This window comes from Lampetra fluviatilis, chromosome 40, assembly GCF_964198595.1.
Source record: "Lampetra fluviatilis chromosome 40, kcLamFluv1.1, whole genome shotgun sequence".
Lineage (NCBI taxonomy): Eukaryota > Metazoa > Chordata > Hyperoartia > Petromyzontiformes > Petromyzontidae > Lampetra > Lampetra fluviatilis.
The window spans coordinates 11,203,198-11,218,140 of NC_136314.1; the positions used below are offsets into that span (position 1 = coordinate 11,203,198).

Sequence of the window (14,943 nt, forward strand, 5' to 3'; positions counted from 1 at the left end):
GATTAGTCCGCACTTTGCTGTACTGCCTTTTCCAGGCGAGCCATAGAATGTATGTACCGCATCTATGTCGATCTTCGTTCGCACCATACATAGCCAAGCGTACTAATCGGAGTGTGCGGGGGAAGGAAGAGGGCGGGGGAGGGGTGCCACCCGCTCCCACCAAGCAGGGCCCAGCGAATACACTAACGTGCGTGCTTAACCCTGCGAGCATTGCATGCCTAATGTCAAACTCCAGTTGATCATCGATTGTCCGACACCGCGCGATTATCCGGCAGCTTTCGACATTAACCCCGGCGGTCCCGGACCGATTCGGCGAAACTGATGCCCCGCCCTTATCTGGAGCGTCCGTTACTCCTTACACCCATCGTTTTCTTAGTTCGTGCCTTCGATTTTTTTGCTCTTTTCACCCTTTACCCATTGTTTTCCAGTGCCCAGTAGTTTCAGCCTTCGGTTTTTCTCTTTACACCTAATATTGCACCCTCCGTCCTCCCCCCAATGTTGTGAGTAACTCATTGCGGTTGGCCCAGGGAACCTTTTCTTTTTGCGCCCATAAAATTTTAAGCCAATTTAGGGGCACCACAATGGAACCTGTCCTGTGGGGGTCGGCCAACCTCCTCGTACCGGGAAACAGTGGGACTCTCCCCCTAGGGGCCCTTGGGATTAAAACCCGATATGCCAGGCAACCCCCCACCAGGACACTACGTGGGTGCGCTGCATGCGGGTGTGTGTTTAGTGCGAGGGGCAGGGGGGAGTCGCGGCGCTTACGGAGTTGCTCCGCGGTCGTGGCACCACAGATCACATGAAACACTCCAAGATCGACCGAACCTCGTGGCTAATACGGTGAATAATAGGATGGATAATACGTGGATAACACGATGGATAACACGTGGATAACACGTGGATAACATTTGAATAACACGATGGATAACACGTGGATAATACGATGGATAACACGTGGATAACACGTGGATAACACGATGGATAAACACGATGGATAACACGTGGATAATACGATGGATAACACGTGGATAACACGTGGATAACACGATGGATAAACACGATGGATAACACGTGGATAATACGATGGATTAACACGTGGATAATACGATGGATAACACGTGGATAAAACGATGAATAACACGATGGATAACACGTGGATAAACACGAGTTGCAAGTAAGAGGAGGCATTTCCACCGTTTACGACGAGTACAGTCTGCGCATAGCTGCAATTCTGTACTATATTAAAAGTTGCCTTTTTATATGTTCACTCTTCTGCGCATCCAGAGTCGGTCATTATCAGAGCATTGAGCCCTGTGCCGTCGAGGGCTGGTTGTCTTACTCGAGCTGTAATCCTGTATAGCCGTTAATGGTTTGATTGAGAGCTGTGGTGCACATGTTAAAATCAACATTCGCACCGCTCCAAAAGGCTCGGGATCCAAATTCCTCCCCCATCCCAACTCTGCCCAACTCTCCCCACTTCCCCCTTCGGGGCCCCTACCCCCCAGCCACTCCTCATCCTGCTCTGACCAGACGCTCTACTTACAGCCTCTCCGCCCCACAGCTTCACACCAAAAAGGGGTGCATGCTCACGTACAGCGGTGACAGCTCACTCCACCATCGCACACACAGACACACAGCGCACGGGCACAGCAGTAGCAGCCTCACCATCACACACACACAGAGCGCACGGGCACAGCAGCAGCATGACCATCATGCGCACATAAAGCGCATACATCGCAAAACACAAATCTACAGCACTACGGATAACACGACACGAACCAAAGACACACACACTGCGCCTAAAGCGCAGTGGGACCTCGAAGGTGAATTTTGGACCGCTGGAGCTGCATTCCCGACCCCTCCTCGCCTGTGCGTCTACCGCGGAACGGGCAGGATGTGCGTCGCTCCCATGGCCGGGACCACACGAGCGCTGCCAACCGCCGGGCCGAGCGTGTGCCTCTGAGCCCTTGGACCTGCGCCCTCCTGAGCCCCCTTTACCCATGAAGCGCCATGGGTAGGGGGTGGGGGGGGGTCTCTCCCGAGGCCCGTCTTGCTCGAGTGGCAAGAGATTGAATCGCCATGAATTGATGTGCATCCGACATCTGGCATTGCTCCGTTGAACTGTATAGCGGGTTAACTGCCCGGTTTGGATAGAGCTGGTCCGGACGTAAGAAGGATGTCCCAGATTGGCTGGTGGACCCGGCCGCTTCATCCACCGACCAAGCCTGCGTTTGCGCTCTGCTGCCTCCTCCTACTGCTGCTGCTCCTCGCCGCGAACCGCGCGCCGCTCGACTCGTCAACGCCGATCCACGCACAGGTGAGGCACAGGAGAGGGGAGGGGAAGGAGCAGGGGTGCAGGGCCCAGCTAAAAGGGACATGAACGTGTTAACTTTACTTTGTGGGCATTACATGTTCACTTAATGTCATACTATATTAGAACAAAACAAATCTTTCTGGCTGGAGGGTATGTGATACAGACAGATGGTCACGTCCAGAGGATGTGCGAGCTCCTAGTTTGGTCCAAATATATCTTCACTATATCTTCACTTGTGTTACAAACTGTGTGTTCAGTTTCTGAACACACAGTTTCTGAACACACAGTTTCTGAACACACATGTTACAAACTCCGCACAAAAAGGCATCCGAGTCGGGAATCGAACCGAGGCCCTTTTTCTGAGGTACAAGTGTGTAAGCACTGTGGGAACAGTCCTTCACAGCTTCCTAACTCCGTCTGAAGATGTTTTTCGAGTTATTAGGATATGCAGTAAGATAAAGGTGAGCTCACTGAAAAATATAGATACGCCTACAGTAAATAACAGGATTGCAAGACAGGGCTAAGTATGGTGGGGGGTTCGCCCACCTGGCCCGCTTCGGTAACCAAGAAAGTCTGTCTGGACTCACCTGAAATGCAGCTGGCTAACGGGGCTCTGGTTATCTACTTAGGCTAAGGGAGTAAACCCTGATAAAATCCAGGGTGGATACCAAGTGGCAAATGGACCACCTCGGTGGGGCGGATGAGCTACGGTCCAGATGGCCAATGGCATATGGCGGAGGAGCCACTGGATGTCTGGTGCTTCAGGACAAGCCTTTCAATCGTCTTGCCATTGGACCCAGGCTTGGTTCCTGGTTAAGCCCCGTGCGGTAGGTGGTGTGCAACAGACACTGCACGTAAATCAATTCATGCACTGGCACCCTCCAGGAAAACTGTGCCATCGCACCACCACACTACACACCCAAAGCCCTTGGGCGATTGGCAAGTGGCGAGCGGGGCAGGCCTATGCAGCTAGAAGCTCCTAGTCACAACCCAGCACCAAGACGGCAGCTATTAGAAAGTCGTCATGCACTCGGATTAGGCAGGAGTGCATCCCGGAAGCTGTAGCTGTGACTGAACAGCCCACGAGGATCCACTCTGCTCACCCCAAATGGGGAGGGGGCTAAAAAATGTGCCCTAAACATAGCCTGCCTAGCAACATCCTGTCTGGCTTACCGTGACCAGAGGAAGCGAGCATCAATAATTGTGGTCGAAACAAAAATTACCTAAACATTGGATCCTGTAATGTCAGGACCTTCAGAGACAACCCAAACTCGCAACGTCCAGAGCGCTGAACAGCTCTTGTGGCGCGCGAGCTGAGACGATTTAATATCCATATTGCCACCCTCAGCGAAACCCATCTGGTGGATGAAGGTCAACTGACCGAGCTAATTGGAGGCTACACCTTCTCTTGGAAGGGTAAACCAGCACATGAACGATGCCTGCACGGTGTAGGGTTTGCAATAGACAATGTGCTCATCAGCAGCTCAAGTGAGCTTACAATTGGTATCAATGAGCGTGTTATGACCCTACGCCTCAAACTCGCAAAAGACCAACATGCAACCATCATCAGCACCTATTCACCAACACTGGACTGTGAAGAAGACACCAAGGAGACCTACTACAGTCAACTCAACCAAATTCTTCAGAGTACACCAACAACTGACAAGCTGATTCTCCTCGGCGACTTCAATGCTCGAGTTGGGAGAGACCATCAAATGTGGAACGGTGTAATTGGTAAAGAGGGAGTTGGAAAGTCCAACTCCAAAGGTCACCTTCTTCTTACAACCTGTTCTGAGCACGACCTAACAATCACCAACACCCTATTCAGGCAGAAGAATAGCCTTAAGACCTCCTGGTGCCACCCTTGATCACACCAATGACATTTACTGGACTATGTGATTGTCAGGAAGCTTTACAGCACAGACGTCTGCATCACTCGTGCCATGATCAATGCAGACGATTGCTGGACTGACAGCAGATTAATTCGATCAGTGATGACTATGAAAATAAACCAACCGACCAAAACTACGGAGGAAAAGACTCAATGTAACCAGACTAAAAGACCCAGCAGTACAGGCCCGACTGAAAGAACAACTAGCTCAAAGACTCAGCACCAACCAGGCTTCAGGAAATGTTCATGAGTACTGGACACAACTGAAGATGGCAGTTATAACCAGCTGTGAAAACACCATTGGCTACACAAGAAGGAAACTGTGACTGGTTTGATGACAACGACCAGGAAATCACAGGCCTCATTGACAAGAAGCGGAAAGCATTCATCGCCTGGCAACAAAACAAACCGTCTAGACGGAATAAAACAATAATATAAGGAGGCCAAATCGGAAGTACAAACTAAAATCCAGGAACTGAAGAACTGGTTCAGAAACAAAGCAGAAGAAATACAACATCTTACAGATTCCAATAACACACATTAATTTTTTTAAAGCAACCAAAGTCTTATATGGACCATCAAAACAGGGCATTGCACCACTTCAGTCTAAGGATGGGACAGAAATCTTCAAAGACAAAAATGCAATCATCTACCGCTGGCAGGAACACTTCAGCACTCTTCAACTGCAACGCTGTTGTAAACGCCTCTATATTCAGTGAGATTCCGCAACACTCTACCACTGAGGATTTAGCTGGAGAACCAACGATGCTTGAAGTGGCTAAAGCTGTCAAGCAGATGAAAAAGAACAAAGCGAGTGGGCTAGACCAGATTCCTGCTGAGATTTACAAACATGGAGGACAACGCCTACTAGAACACCTGCACTCCCTCGCGGCCAGGATTTGGAATGATGAAGACCTTCACAACGAACTGAAAAATGCCATCATTGTCACCGTCTTCATAAAAGGTGACAAGTCAGACTGTGACAACTACAGAGGCATCTCTCTTCTTGCCACTGCTGGAAAAATACTGGCAAGAATCCTACTAAACAGACTTCTACCACTTGCTGAAAAACTCCTTCCTGAATCGCAGAGTGGCTTTCGACCTGGCAGGAGAACCTCAGACATGCTCTTCTCAGCCCGTCAACTCCAAGAGAAGTGCCAGGAGCAGAGACTACCATTGTACATGGCCTTTTTGATTTGACTAAAGGTTTTGATTCTGTGAATCGTGATGCACTATGGAGAATCCTTCTGAGATATGGTTGCCCAACAAAATGTGTTAATGTCCTCCATCTGTTGCATGACGGTATGAAGGCTGTCATCCTCTCTGATGGTGAAACCTCAGGCAATAGAAGGGCCGGTGTGAGGCAAGGCTGTGTTATTGCACCAACTCTTTTCTCCATCATCCTGGTGGTAATGCTTCATCTTACATATAGGACAGACGGGAACATATTTAACATCAACCGTATCAGAGCCAAGTCGATAACACCAATCACATCCTTTATTGAATTCCAATATGCTGATGATGCCCAAGTCAGTGCCTGCTCAGAAGCTGACATTCATGACATCGTCAACATGTTTACATCATTGAATATTAGCAAAACAAAGATCATTTTTCAACAAGCTCCGGGAGGACACCTACCACCCCCTACAATCATTACCAACAATGCAATACCAGAGATATTACAGAGGGCGCACGCTGATGTTACATCTCCGGTGAATTGAGAATGGGCAAATGGGGTGGATTTTGTGTTTATTCTAATCAGCGAAATGTATAACAATGTATTTACCAATATACGGGTACACAGGTCTCTCCATACAGTTGATTATCGATTAACCGTGCGATTATCCGGCTGCTTATAAAGTTATCCGGTGGTGCCGGGCAGATCCAGCGAACCGAGCAAACCGCTCCAAAGGCTGTAGCTGTGATTAATTTCAGTGTTAAATATTACATACAGTACATTATACACTACATACAATTTAACAATACAATTTAACAATTAAATTACCCCACTCAGAGTTTTCGAGATTGGAGTGGTAGGTAAGGTACAGTAAACCTTTTAAAGTTGGATTTTAGTTGTCTATTTGTATATTTATTTATGCCCATTTCACATAGTAAACAAATTAAAAACACTAAACAAATATATAACAACACCTAAAAACGTAACGTTATATCAAAATGTGCTAAAACATTTTTTTAAATAATGATTTCGTGATTATCGGGCATTTTTGAAAATTCGGCACCCCCAAGCCGCCGGGTAATCGATGATCGACTGTAAATAGCTAAACATATATTTAGCTATAGATCTCCATACACATATGTTTCTTGTTCAGACAATTTGAATAGCGTGCAGCAGACATCCTATTTTTTTTACAAATGCCATCGGATGGTTTTTAGAACGAGAAATTCCACTCGCGCTCATCCAAGGGCGTTTCGCCTTTGATGATGGCGTTGAGGTTGTTTCACCATTCGCTGTCTTCCAGAAGAGTTATTCATCTCTCGCGAGTGGAGGCCCTCACGACGTGAAAGAAGACTCCTCCACGTGTAGACGTTGTTGTCTGATAGATGGACTGCCACTTGGGACGTGTCTTGATAGAGTGACATGCGGCGTTAGTAGTGGCACTGCGCTATTGTGAACCCGACGGCCCGAGTTCAATTCCCGCTCACGGCCAACATCGGTGACAAATATCTGAACTGGGCCTCGCCTAGGTCGATCTGGCCGTAAAATGAGTTACCTGGTGCGTTGTGCAAACATCAGCACTGGGGAGACAAAGGCGGTCATGCGGGGTGCTGGCCGTCCACACCCTCGTGTGCCGTGTCGGCATTAAACAAACAACACATTCCCCAATAGTCTGTTAAAGGCTACACATGTGGCTTTGTTGTATGTGCGTGTATGTGTGAACACAGCCCCATCAGTGAGCTCCTCCAGCAGGCTGGATCATAGCCTGGGTTGCGTAGCCTGGGTCACGTAGTCGGCATGCCCAGCCACCGCATGCTACGCGTAGTGAGGTGGATGAGTGCCGAATGCTGGCTCCTAGCTATCTCGCCGATTTGCTCAAGTTGTATATACAACTGCGACAACTTAGATCAGCTGATGCTGGTCTGCTTATAATTCCAAAGACAAGAAGACTGCGGTGGTATTGAGGTTCTAGGGGAGACACGGAGCCTTCTTGCAGCCAGGCTGCGCAGTTGTGGAATCCCCTTCGTCCGTCTCAGTTTTTAAAACTCACCGATTTGTACTTGCAGGCTTTCCCTGTAACTTAACATTAAAAAAAACTATTCCGTTGTCTGATTGGATCACTCTGAAATTATTATTGGCTTTTATCATAGTTCATCATTTGATGGGAATTTTGAGTCATCATTAATATTGTTATTGTCAGCTTTGTATTTCGCTTATATTGTATCTCTACTTGTGAGTGTAGTTTTATTTTTACGTCTAGCGCTTTGAGGTACTTCAATATGACAGGCGGTTTATAAAGTAGAGGTTATTATTATAATAAAGTAGAGGTTATTATTATTTTAAAGTAGAGATTATTATTATAAAGTAGAGGTTATTATTATTTTAAAGTAGAGGTTATTATTATTAATGCTCATTCTCATTCGGGAATAGGAGCACCGGTTGACTGCTTGACATTTGATTCTGGCAACGATGCCACAGTGAGACCTGTTCTCTGCCATCACTGTGTGCACGATACTTTATACCTTTACGGTGTGCGCTGTTCACTCATCTATGAGCATGGCAAGGCGTGCTTTATTTCTATAGGGTATTTTTTAATGACAAAGTCACGTCATTCATACAAAATGTGGAGGAAACATTTGCAGCCAGCAGCAGCAGCTGCTGCTTACGAGGACCAGGCCAGTGTGATGGACTGCTTTGGGCGCTTTCCGCAATGCCGGTTCTTCGCGCTGTCACATCTGTTTCATGTTAAAGCCTCGTCTCTCACAGAGCTGCTGGAAAGTCGCATCCTGGAAGCAGAGACATTAATCGATTGCAAACAAATACATATTCATGTATCTATCAGGAAAGCCTCACTGAGTAGTAAGATTCATTCAGGATGGTCCTGCCAAGTTTTTCGGAGTAGGGGGCGATGTCGCTGCTGCTGCTGTGTAATCCCAATTGAGTAATTTGCAGGTATTTATTCAGCATTGGAATGTCTTGACCAAAACGGGTTATACTTGTAGGAGAAGCTGCCTGTATATCAGCGACAATCCCAACGTGATGTGCACGGTGGCGCAACCAGCGCTGGCACTGGGTAACCTGGCATTAAAAGGACGACACGGTGGCGAGATCTTAACAACCTCGCCTAGTATACACGAGATCGTGGGTTCAAATCCTGACCCTAACGCCTGTATATTTGGTGTTTGCGTGTTCTCCTCGTGGTCGGTTGGATTTGTCTACGGATCCTACGATTTTCCCCTCCATTTTTAGAAACATGCGTTTAGAGCATTTGGTAGCTTCAAACATTTTACATGAATAAGCAACTTCGTTGAGATATCATTTGTGTCCAAATCGCTTCTGAAAAATATATTTAGCCTAGTGGGCCTTACCTGGTAAAAAAAACATTTTAGCTTTCAGAGTCCATGTTCATAATTTTTTTCTTCAGTAACTCGCCGTTGCAATGACACTTATTAATCAAACAAGCAACATAATACACGCAACATAAGGGGAACCTACTGGAAAATCTAACACTCAGCACGCGAGTGCTGCTCACGTGCTGAGAACTCCCCTGAGGGGTGCATATTTCTCGCGCTGGAGGGGGAGCGAGGGACGAGGCGGCCCATGGAGATGCGCCGCTGAACGACCCGGGGGACTTGAGGAATGCAGACCCTGACCCACAGCGCTCCCAATGCGGTAATAATTGACCGCATGAACCCGAGGCCAATCCGGCTGTGGCCGATTCCCCACCAAGCTCACTGGCGCCAAACAGCTCCCACGGTCACCCTAACTACCGCTCGGTGTGCAATGACCATCATTTGTACTCAAATTCAAATTGGGCAAATTATTGGCACTTTCTTGCAGACTCCTCCATAAACTGTGGGCTCCCCGAGTTAAGACTCCGAGCAAACACTCTCAAGCCTCACCAACGTCGCTCTCTGCCAATTGCGGTGCAAGGTTTTCGCGATCCACTGCACATTGCACATGGTTCTCGTTCTGATACATTAGTCTCCTGTCTCTGTCACACAGCTCTCGCCACAAAACATCCCTCTCCCTAATGCTCTCACCTCTTTGCTCGTTGTACGTCCTTGACCCACGCCTTGAAAACTGTGCCCGGGTGCCAGGCTCAATGGAGTCAGAGCGGCCTGGCAGGGCTCCAGCTCCTCTCGGATAGGGGGGAGCAGGAAGAGAGCTGTTGTGTGGGGAGCCACCGTGACGATAATTCTACGCTAAGGGAGAGTGAACTTGGCTGGGCCAAGGAGGCATGGTTGGATATGTATGGTGCGAAAGATGTTCAACATACATACAAAAAGTACAAAGATCCCCTGAATAGCCTTAACAGCCTGTTGGGGCAAGTGCCGTTAGCGAGCACCTATGAAGGTCGGAACGCTACACGAGGGGATGGGTGGCCAGCACCACGCCCGGCCTCCTTTGTCTCCCTCCTGGCAATGTTTTTACACGTAGCATTAGGTACTCAATTGAGGCTGAGTCTACCTAGGGGCAGCCCAGGACCGGTTCAGATACTGATGTTGGCCGTGTGCGGGAATCCAACTCGGGTTGTTGGGTTTCGTAGCACGGGCGCGCTAACCGCTACACCACCGCTCCATGTATACATCATCACACACCCGCCGAGCGCAGTCTCTCAGCCAAGCCGCCTGCATCACTGAGGCGGCACGCTTCCCGGCGAACCATGGAAGCGCGTGGCACAGGCCGGCAGTGGCGATGCTACTGTTGGGGCCGCTGGTCCCAGAGGTCCCTCCCTGCTGCGTGCCGATGGCAGGGGCTCCGCCGTTTGCCGACCCCGCGCTACTCTGCGACCAGCTGCTGCCGTCGCTGGGCTCATCGCCCGATGGCTCCCCTCCTTGGTCCTCCCCTCCGCGAGCTTGTGTGAGAGGCATAGCTCGCCGCCCGCTCTCGTTCACCTGTAAACGCTGCGTTGTCTCTCCACCAATCACACGCTGGTTCGAAGTATCCGGTGTCCCGTGGATTCTCCTCACTGCTTGTCTGGGCACGTCGCACGGACGGTCTGAAGGGCAGAGCTGGGAGCCGCCTTGATCGCTGGCTTCTTGGAGTGAGATCCCATCTACCCGTTTGCGCCCCCCTTTTATCGTCCCTACATCAAAGAGATGCCGCCACGCCTGTTGTTATGCACTCCCAGTTTTTCTTTAACAATGGGCGCGCGCCAGTCAGGGTGCGTGTGCGGCGGTTCTGGGGCGCCCCTGCTATGCTAATAAGATGCGCTGCGTGTTGGGGCGCTTATTCTAATTAATCCCTTTCTCATGCATGGTGCCTTGGTTATGCAGATTATGCGGCGGCGTCCATCACAAAGGCTTGCCGTGGGAATTTATGCACGGACCTCCACATACCTCCGCTCATTCGTAATTCCAGCCTTTACTCCCCAACTTCCCTAATTTCCCTAATAATGGTGCCTACGTGCCCAAGCGTAATTATCCTAACCATCAGCGACTACGCGCAAGAGCCCCTGCGGTCATGCTAATCATGCCATCCCGTCCCTCCCCTGCCTGCCTCATCGATACGTGCGTGGGTGTGGGGGGTGCATTTCAACCGCAGTGGCCGAGTGGCCCCTCGCCACGACCTTGCAATCTTAATGCCGGTCGCAACGCCGCGAAGTAGCATCGGGGGAGGTCGTCCAATTCCCTGGTCACCGGAAACCGTGAAAGTTATCCCGATAAGGGCTTCTCGGATTAAAACCAGTCGGCCAGGTGACTTCCCCTCGGAGCTCTATGGGGGGGGGGAAATGCGTGCGGGTGTGTTTATGTGAGGTGAGGTGAGGGGGAAGCGGGGCTGGCTCCATCGCTTGGTGGTGGCAAAGTCGTAGATGGGGCGCCCGCCGAGCGGCTTCGTGGCGGCGGCATCACATAGCCCCCCGAGGTGCCGGTCCCCATCTCGGGTTGACTGGAGCACCTTGCTTGGGCCGCGCCCACGAGCAAACGCTGCGGGGTCTGGGGAATCCGTCCGGTACTCGTGGCTGATCTCGGGGTGGGTGGCTCCGTCCTCTGTAGCTCCTGCGACGGCCTCCTCCTCCACTCCAGCGGTTCTCCCCGTCCTCCGGCACCTGTGGGCTGGGGCACAAACTCAGCAGCGGAAGGGTTTAGGGGCCGTCGTCCGCGCCGTCTCCTGACTAGATCGGGGCGTCTCGGGGTCGGGGGCCCGGCGGGGCCCATGTAGTGTGCGAGGCCCCCAAACACGGGGGGTGCGGGTACCCCGGGATTTCGGGGCCTTCGGGGGACGGGTTTCTCTCTCGCCGGGGCCGCTTTCCATGGTTTTAAGCGGCGGACGTTGACCACCGTCTCTCGACCCCTCTCCCCGCCATAGATTAGTACCGTCCAGGGGGAGATCTGTCGCACCACGGTCCAGGGTCCTCGCCAGTAGGTCGTCAGTTTCCCCACCTGCCCGGCCCCGACGCAAGGGGTGTGTAGCCATATCTTAGCACCGGTCAGGAAAAAGGGGGATTCCATGCGGGGTCGGGCGCCCTGTTCTTGCCGCCGATGCGCGGCTTCCCCTTGCGGGTATGCTCGGCCTCGGGCTTCTCGCAGGGTCTCCATCAGGTGTTCCACGGGGCAGCTTCCCTCCTCCGGCTGGCGGGAAGGAACGCCGAACAACAGGTCTGCGGGTAAACGAGACTCACGGCCGAACATCATTAAAAACGGGGTTTGTCCCGTCGACGTGTGTACGGTGGTGGCGTAGGCGAAAAGGGCGTAGGGGAGGTGTTCGTCCCAATCCCGTTGATTTGCGGCCGCCATACGTTTGAGTTTCCCCGCTAAGGTCTGATTCATGCGCTCCACCATACCGTTCGCTTGGGGGTGGTACGATGTGGTTCGGTCCTTCTGGATTCCGAACTCTCGGCACAGTGCCTGGAACAGTTCGGCCTCGAACTCGCTACCCTGGTCGGTGAGGACTCGTTCTGGGATCCCATGCTTAAGTACGTAATGCTCCACGAATGCCCGGGCCACCACCAGGGCCGTTTTATCAGGGATGGCCACTGCCACGGGGTAGCGGGTGAAATACTCTACTGCGACTAGGATATACCGGTTGCCTCGATGGGACCGCGGGAATGGCCCCTGTAGGTCGATCCCGACCAGTTGGTTCATGTGGCTTACGCGGAACGGCCTTAGGGGTACCTGATAGCGGTTCGGTTTCGGCCCGCATTGTTGACAGGCGCAGCAACCCTGTACCCAGGCAGCCACGTCTTGCGTCAATTTAGGCCAGAGATACTGGCGACGTAGGGTCTCTCGTGTGCGCCGTTCCCCGTCATGGCCCCCGAATGGGTGGTCATGCACCAGCCGTAGCAGCTGGGGTCGCACCTGGGCAGGAACACAGATGCACACCGGCTGGCCGGCCTCGGTTAACTCCCGTACCACTCCGTTCTGCACACACAACCGGGCATACAAACCGCTCCAGGGTCCTAGTAGGGCGCTCTTTCCCTCCCGCAGTGCCGCCTCCACCGCCGCCAGATCCGGATCCCGCTGTTGGGTCTGTCTCAGCTGCTCGTCGTTCAGGCCCGGGAAGGTGCACCCTATGTCCTCCTGGATCCATCCGATGGGGGCGGGGTGGTCTGCCGGGCCCCGAGCCGTGGGTCCCGCGCTTGCCGGGCGGTCGACAGGATCCTCTGTGCCACCTGTGAGGGTCTCTGTGGCGCACACTGCACTCTCTCTCGCTAGGGGGGAATCAGTGGCCGCGGCCTCTCGGGGGTCCGTTGCCTGCAGGCAGCGTCCCCCCGTGAAACATGGGCAGGCCTCCTCCGGCCTTGTCTCGGCGTACACCGTGGGCCGCCTCGACAAGGCGTCCGCGTTTGCATGCGTCCGGCCAGCCGGATACTCGATTTGCAGGTTGTACTCCTGCAACTGCGCCAGCCACCAGGCCATCTGCCCCCGCGGCTCCTTGAATGTAAGAAGAAACTGCAGAGCATAATGGTCAGTGCGTACGCGACATCTCCTGCCGTACAAATATGGCCGGAACTGCTTACATGCGAAAATCACGGCGTACAACTCTTGGCGGGTCACGTAATAGTTCAGCTCGACCCCACTCAAGGTCCGGCTGGCGTACGCGATGACTCATTCCGTCCCATCCTGCACCTGTGACAACACCGCGCCCAGCCCGCTGCTGCAGGCGTCGGTGTCCAAAATAAAATCGGTGGTAAAATCGGGGAAAGCGAGGGTGGGGGCGTGGGTGAGGTGGTTTTTGAGAGTGGTGAAGGCCGTCTGGCAGGCCCCCGTCCACTGATAGGGGTGCTTAGGGGAAGTGAGTTGGGTGAGGGGGCGTGCAATCTCGCTGAATCCCTTTACAAATTTACGATAATAGGTGGCGAGCCCCAAAAATTATCTGATCTCCGTCAGATTCCTTGGCCGTGGCCACTCCACTACGGCGCGTACCTTCTCCGGATCGGTGTGCACGCCTGCCTCGCTAACGCGATGCCCAAGGTACCCCACCTCACGTTGTGCAATGTAACACTTACGTGGCTTGAGCTTGAGATGAGCCGCTCGCAGTCGCTGGAATACCTCTCGTAACCTGGACCAATGCTCAGACAAAGATCTACTGAACACTATCACATCATCCAGGTAAATCAAGCACTGTTCCCATTGCAAGCCCCGCATCACCAACTCCATCAGCCGCTGGAACGTCACCGGCGCATTGGTGAGTCCGAACGGGAGTACTCGAAACTCGAATAGTCCCATCGGGGTGGTGAATGCGGTTTTCGGCCGATCCTCCTCCACCATCTCCATCTGCCAGCACCCGGACCCGAGATCGAGGGTGGAAAAATATCGCGCTCCGGCGAGGCTGTCACAAAGTGTCGTCGATGTGGGGTATGGGGAAGGCGTCGCCGAGCGTGACTGCGTTCAATTTACGGTAATTGACGCAGAACCGGGTTGACCCATCCTTTTTTGTTACTAGTACCACTGGGGCTGACCAGGGGCTCGCCGAGGGCTGAATAATGTTATCGCGAAGCATGTCCCCAACTGCCTCTTTGATCTGGGCGCGTTCAGGTGCGCCCACTCGGTACGCAGGGAGTTTGATGGGTCGGGTTGCACCGGTGTCAATTTGGTGCTTAACAAGGTCGGTCCGCCCCACGTCCGAGTCGTGTTCACTGAACACATCGGCATACTCCTGCAGTAACTTGCGCAGCCGATCGGCCCCTCCCTTAGGTAAATCTGCCCATGGTACATGTAACGCGTCGAGCAGGGGAACGACCTCGGCTCGGGGAGTCGGGCCGACTCGCCAGGCCAGGTCCTGGTCACCCTCGGGACGACCGGTGTCCTCAGCCCAGAGTGCGAACACCGAGTCGTCAGAGTGGCGTGCGTGCAGGGGGTGTACGGTGGCTACCGGGGTGCGCCGTCGCAGCATCGCCGGGGTACTGTGAGGGTTAAACATCCGCATAAACAATCGGTCCCCATCTGCGTTTACCAACGTGGCTGATCCCACGACCCCATACCGTTTTGCCAACTCCGGGTGAGGAGTTAGCATTACCTCCCCAGATGGTCGGAGCGCGGGGTCGGTGGGGGATGTTGCCACCAGCACCAGCATCTCGGTGAGCGGCCCGATGGTGACTGCCGTCGCCAGGATAGC

General features: G+C 52.5%; 1 protein-coding gene across 5 annotated transcripts in view; it reads left to right on the forward strand.

Annotated features, from left to right (window-relative positions):
• The first annotated feature begins 1,567 nt into the window (after positions 1 to 1,567).
• CPED1 (cadherin like and PC-esterase domain containing 1) overlaps positions 1,568 to 14,943 on the forward strand; it is a 47,037-nt gene continuing 33,661 nt past the window's right edge. For 4 of the 5 annotated variants that reach the window (XM_078875125.1, XM_078875131.1, XM_078875128.1 and 1 more), the window contains exon 1: positions 1,568 to 2,317. The gene's annotated coding sequence lies outside the window, so the exon portion shown is untranslated. Of the gene's footprint in view, positions 2,318 to 3,083; positions 3,142 to 14,943 lie in introns of those variants that run through there. The other variant, XM_078875126.1, reaches the window with a different exon arrangement.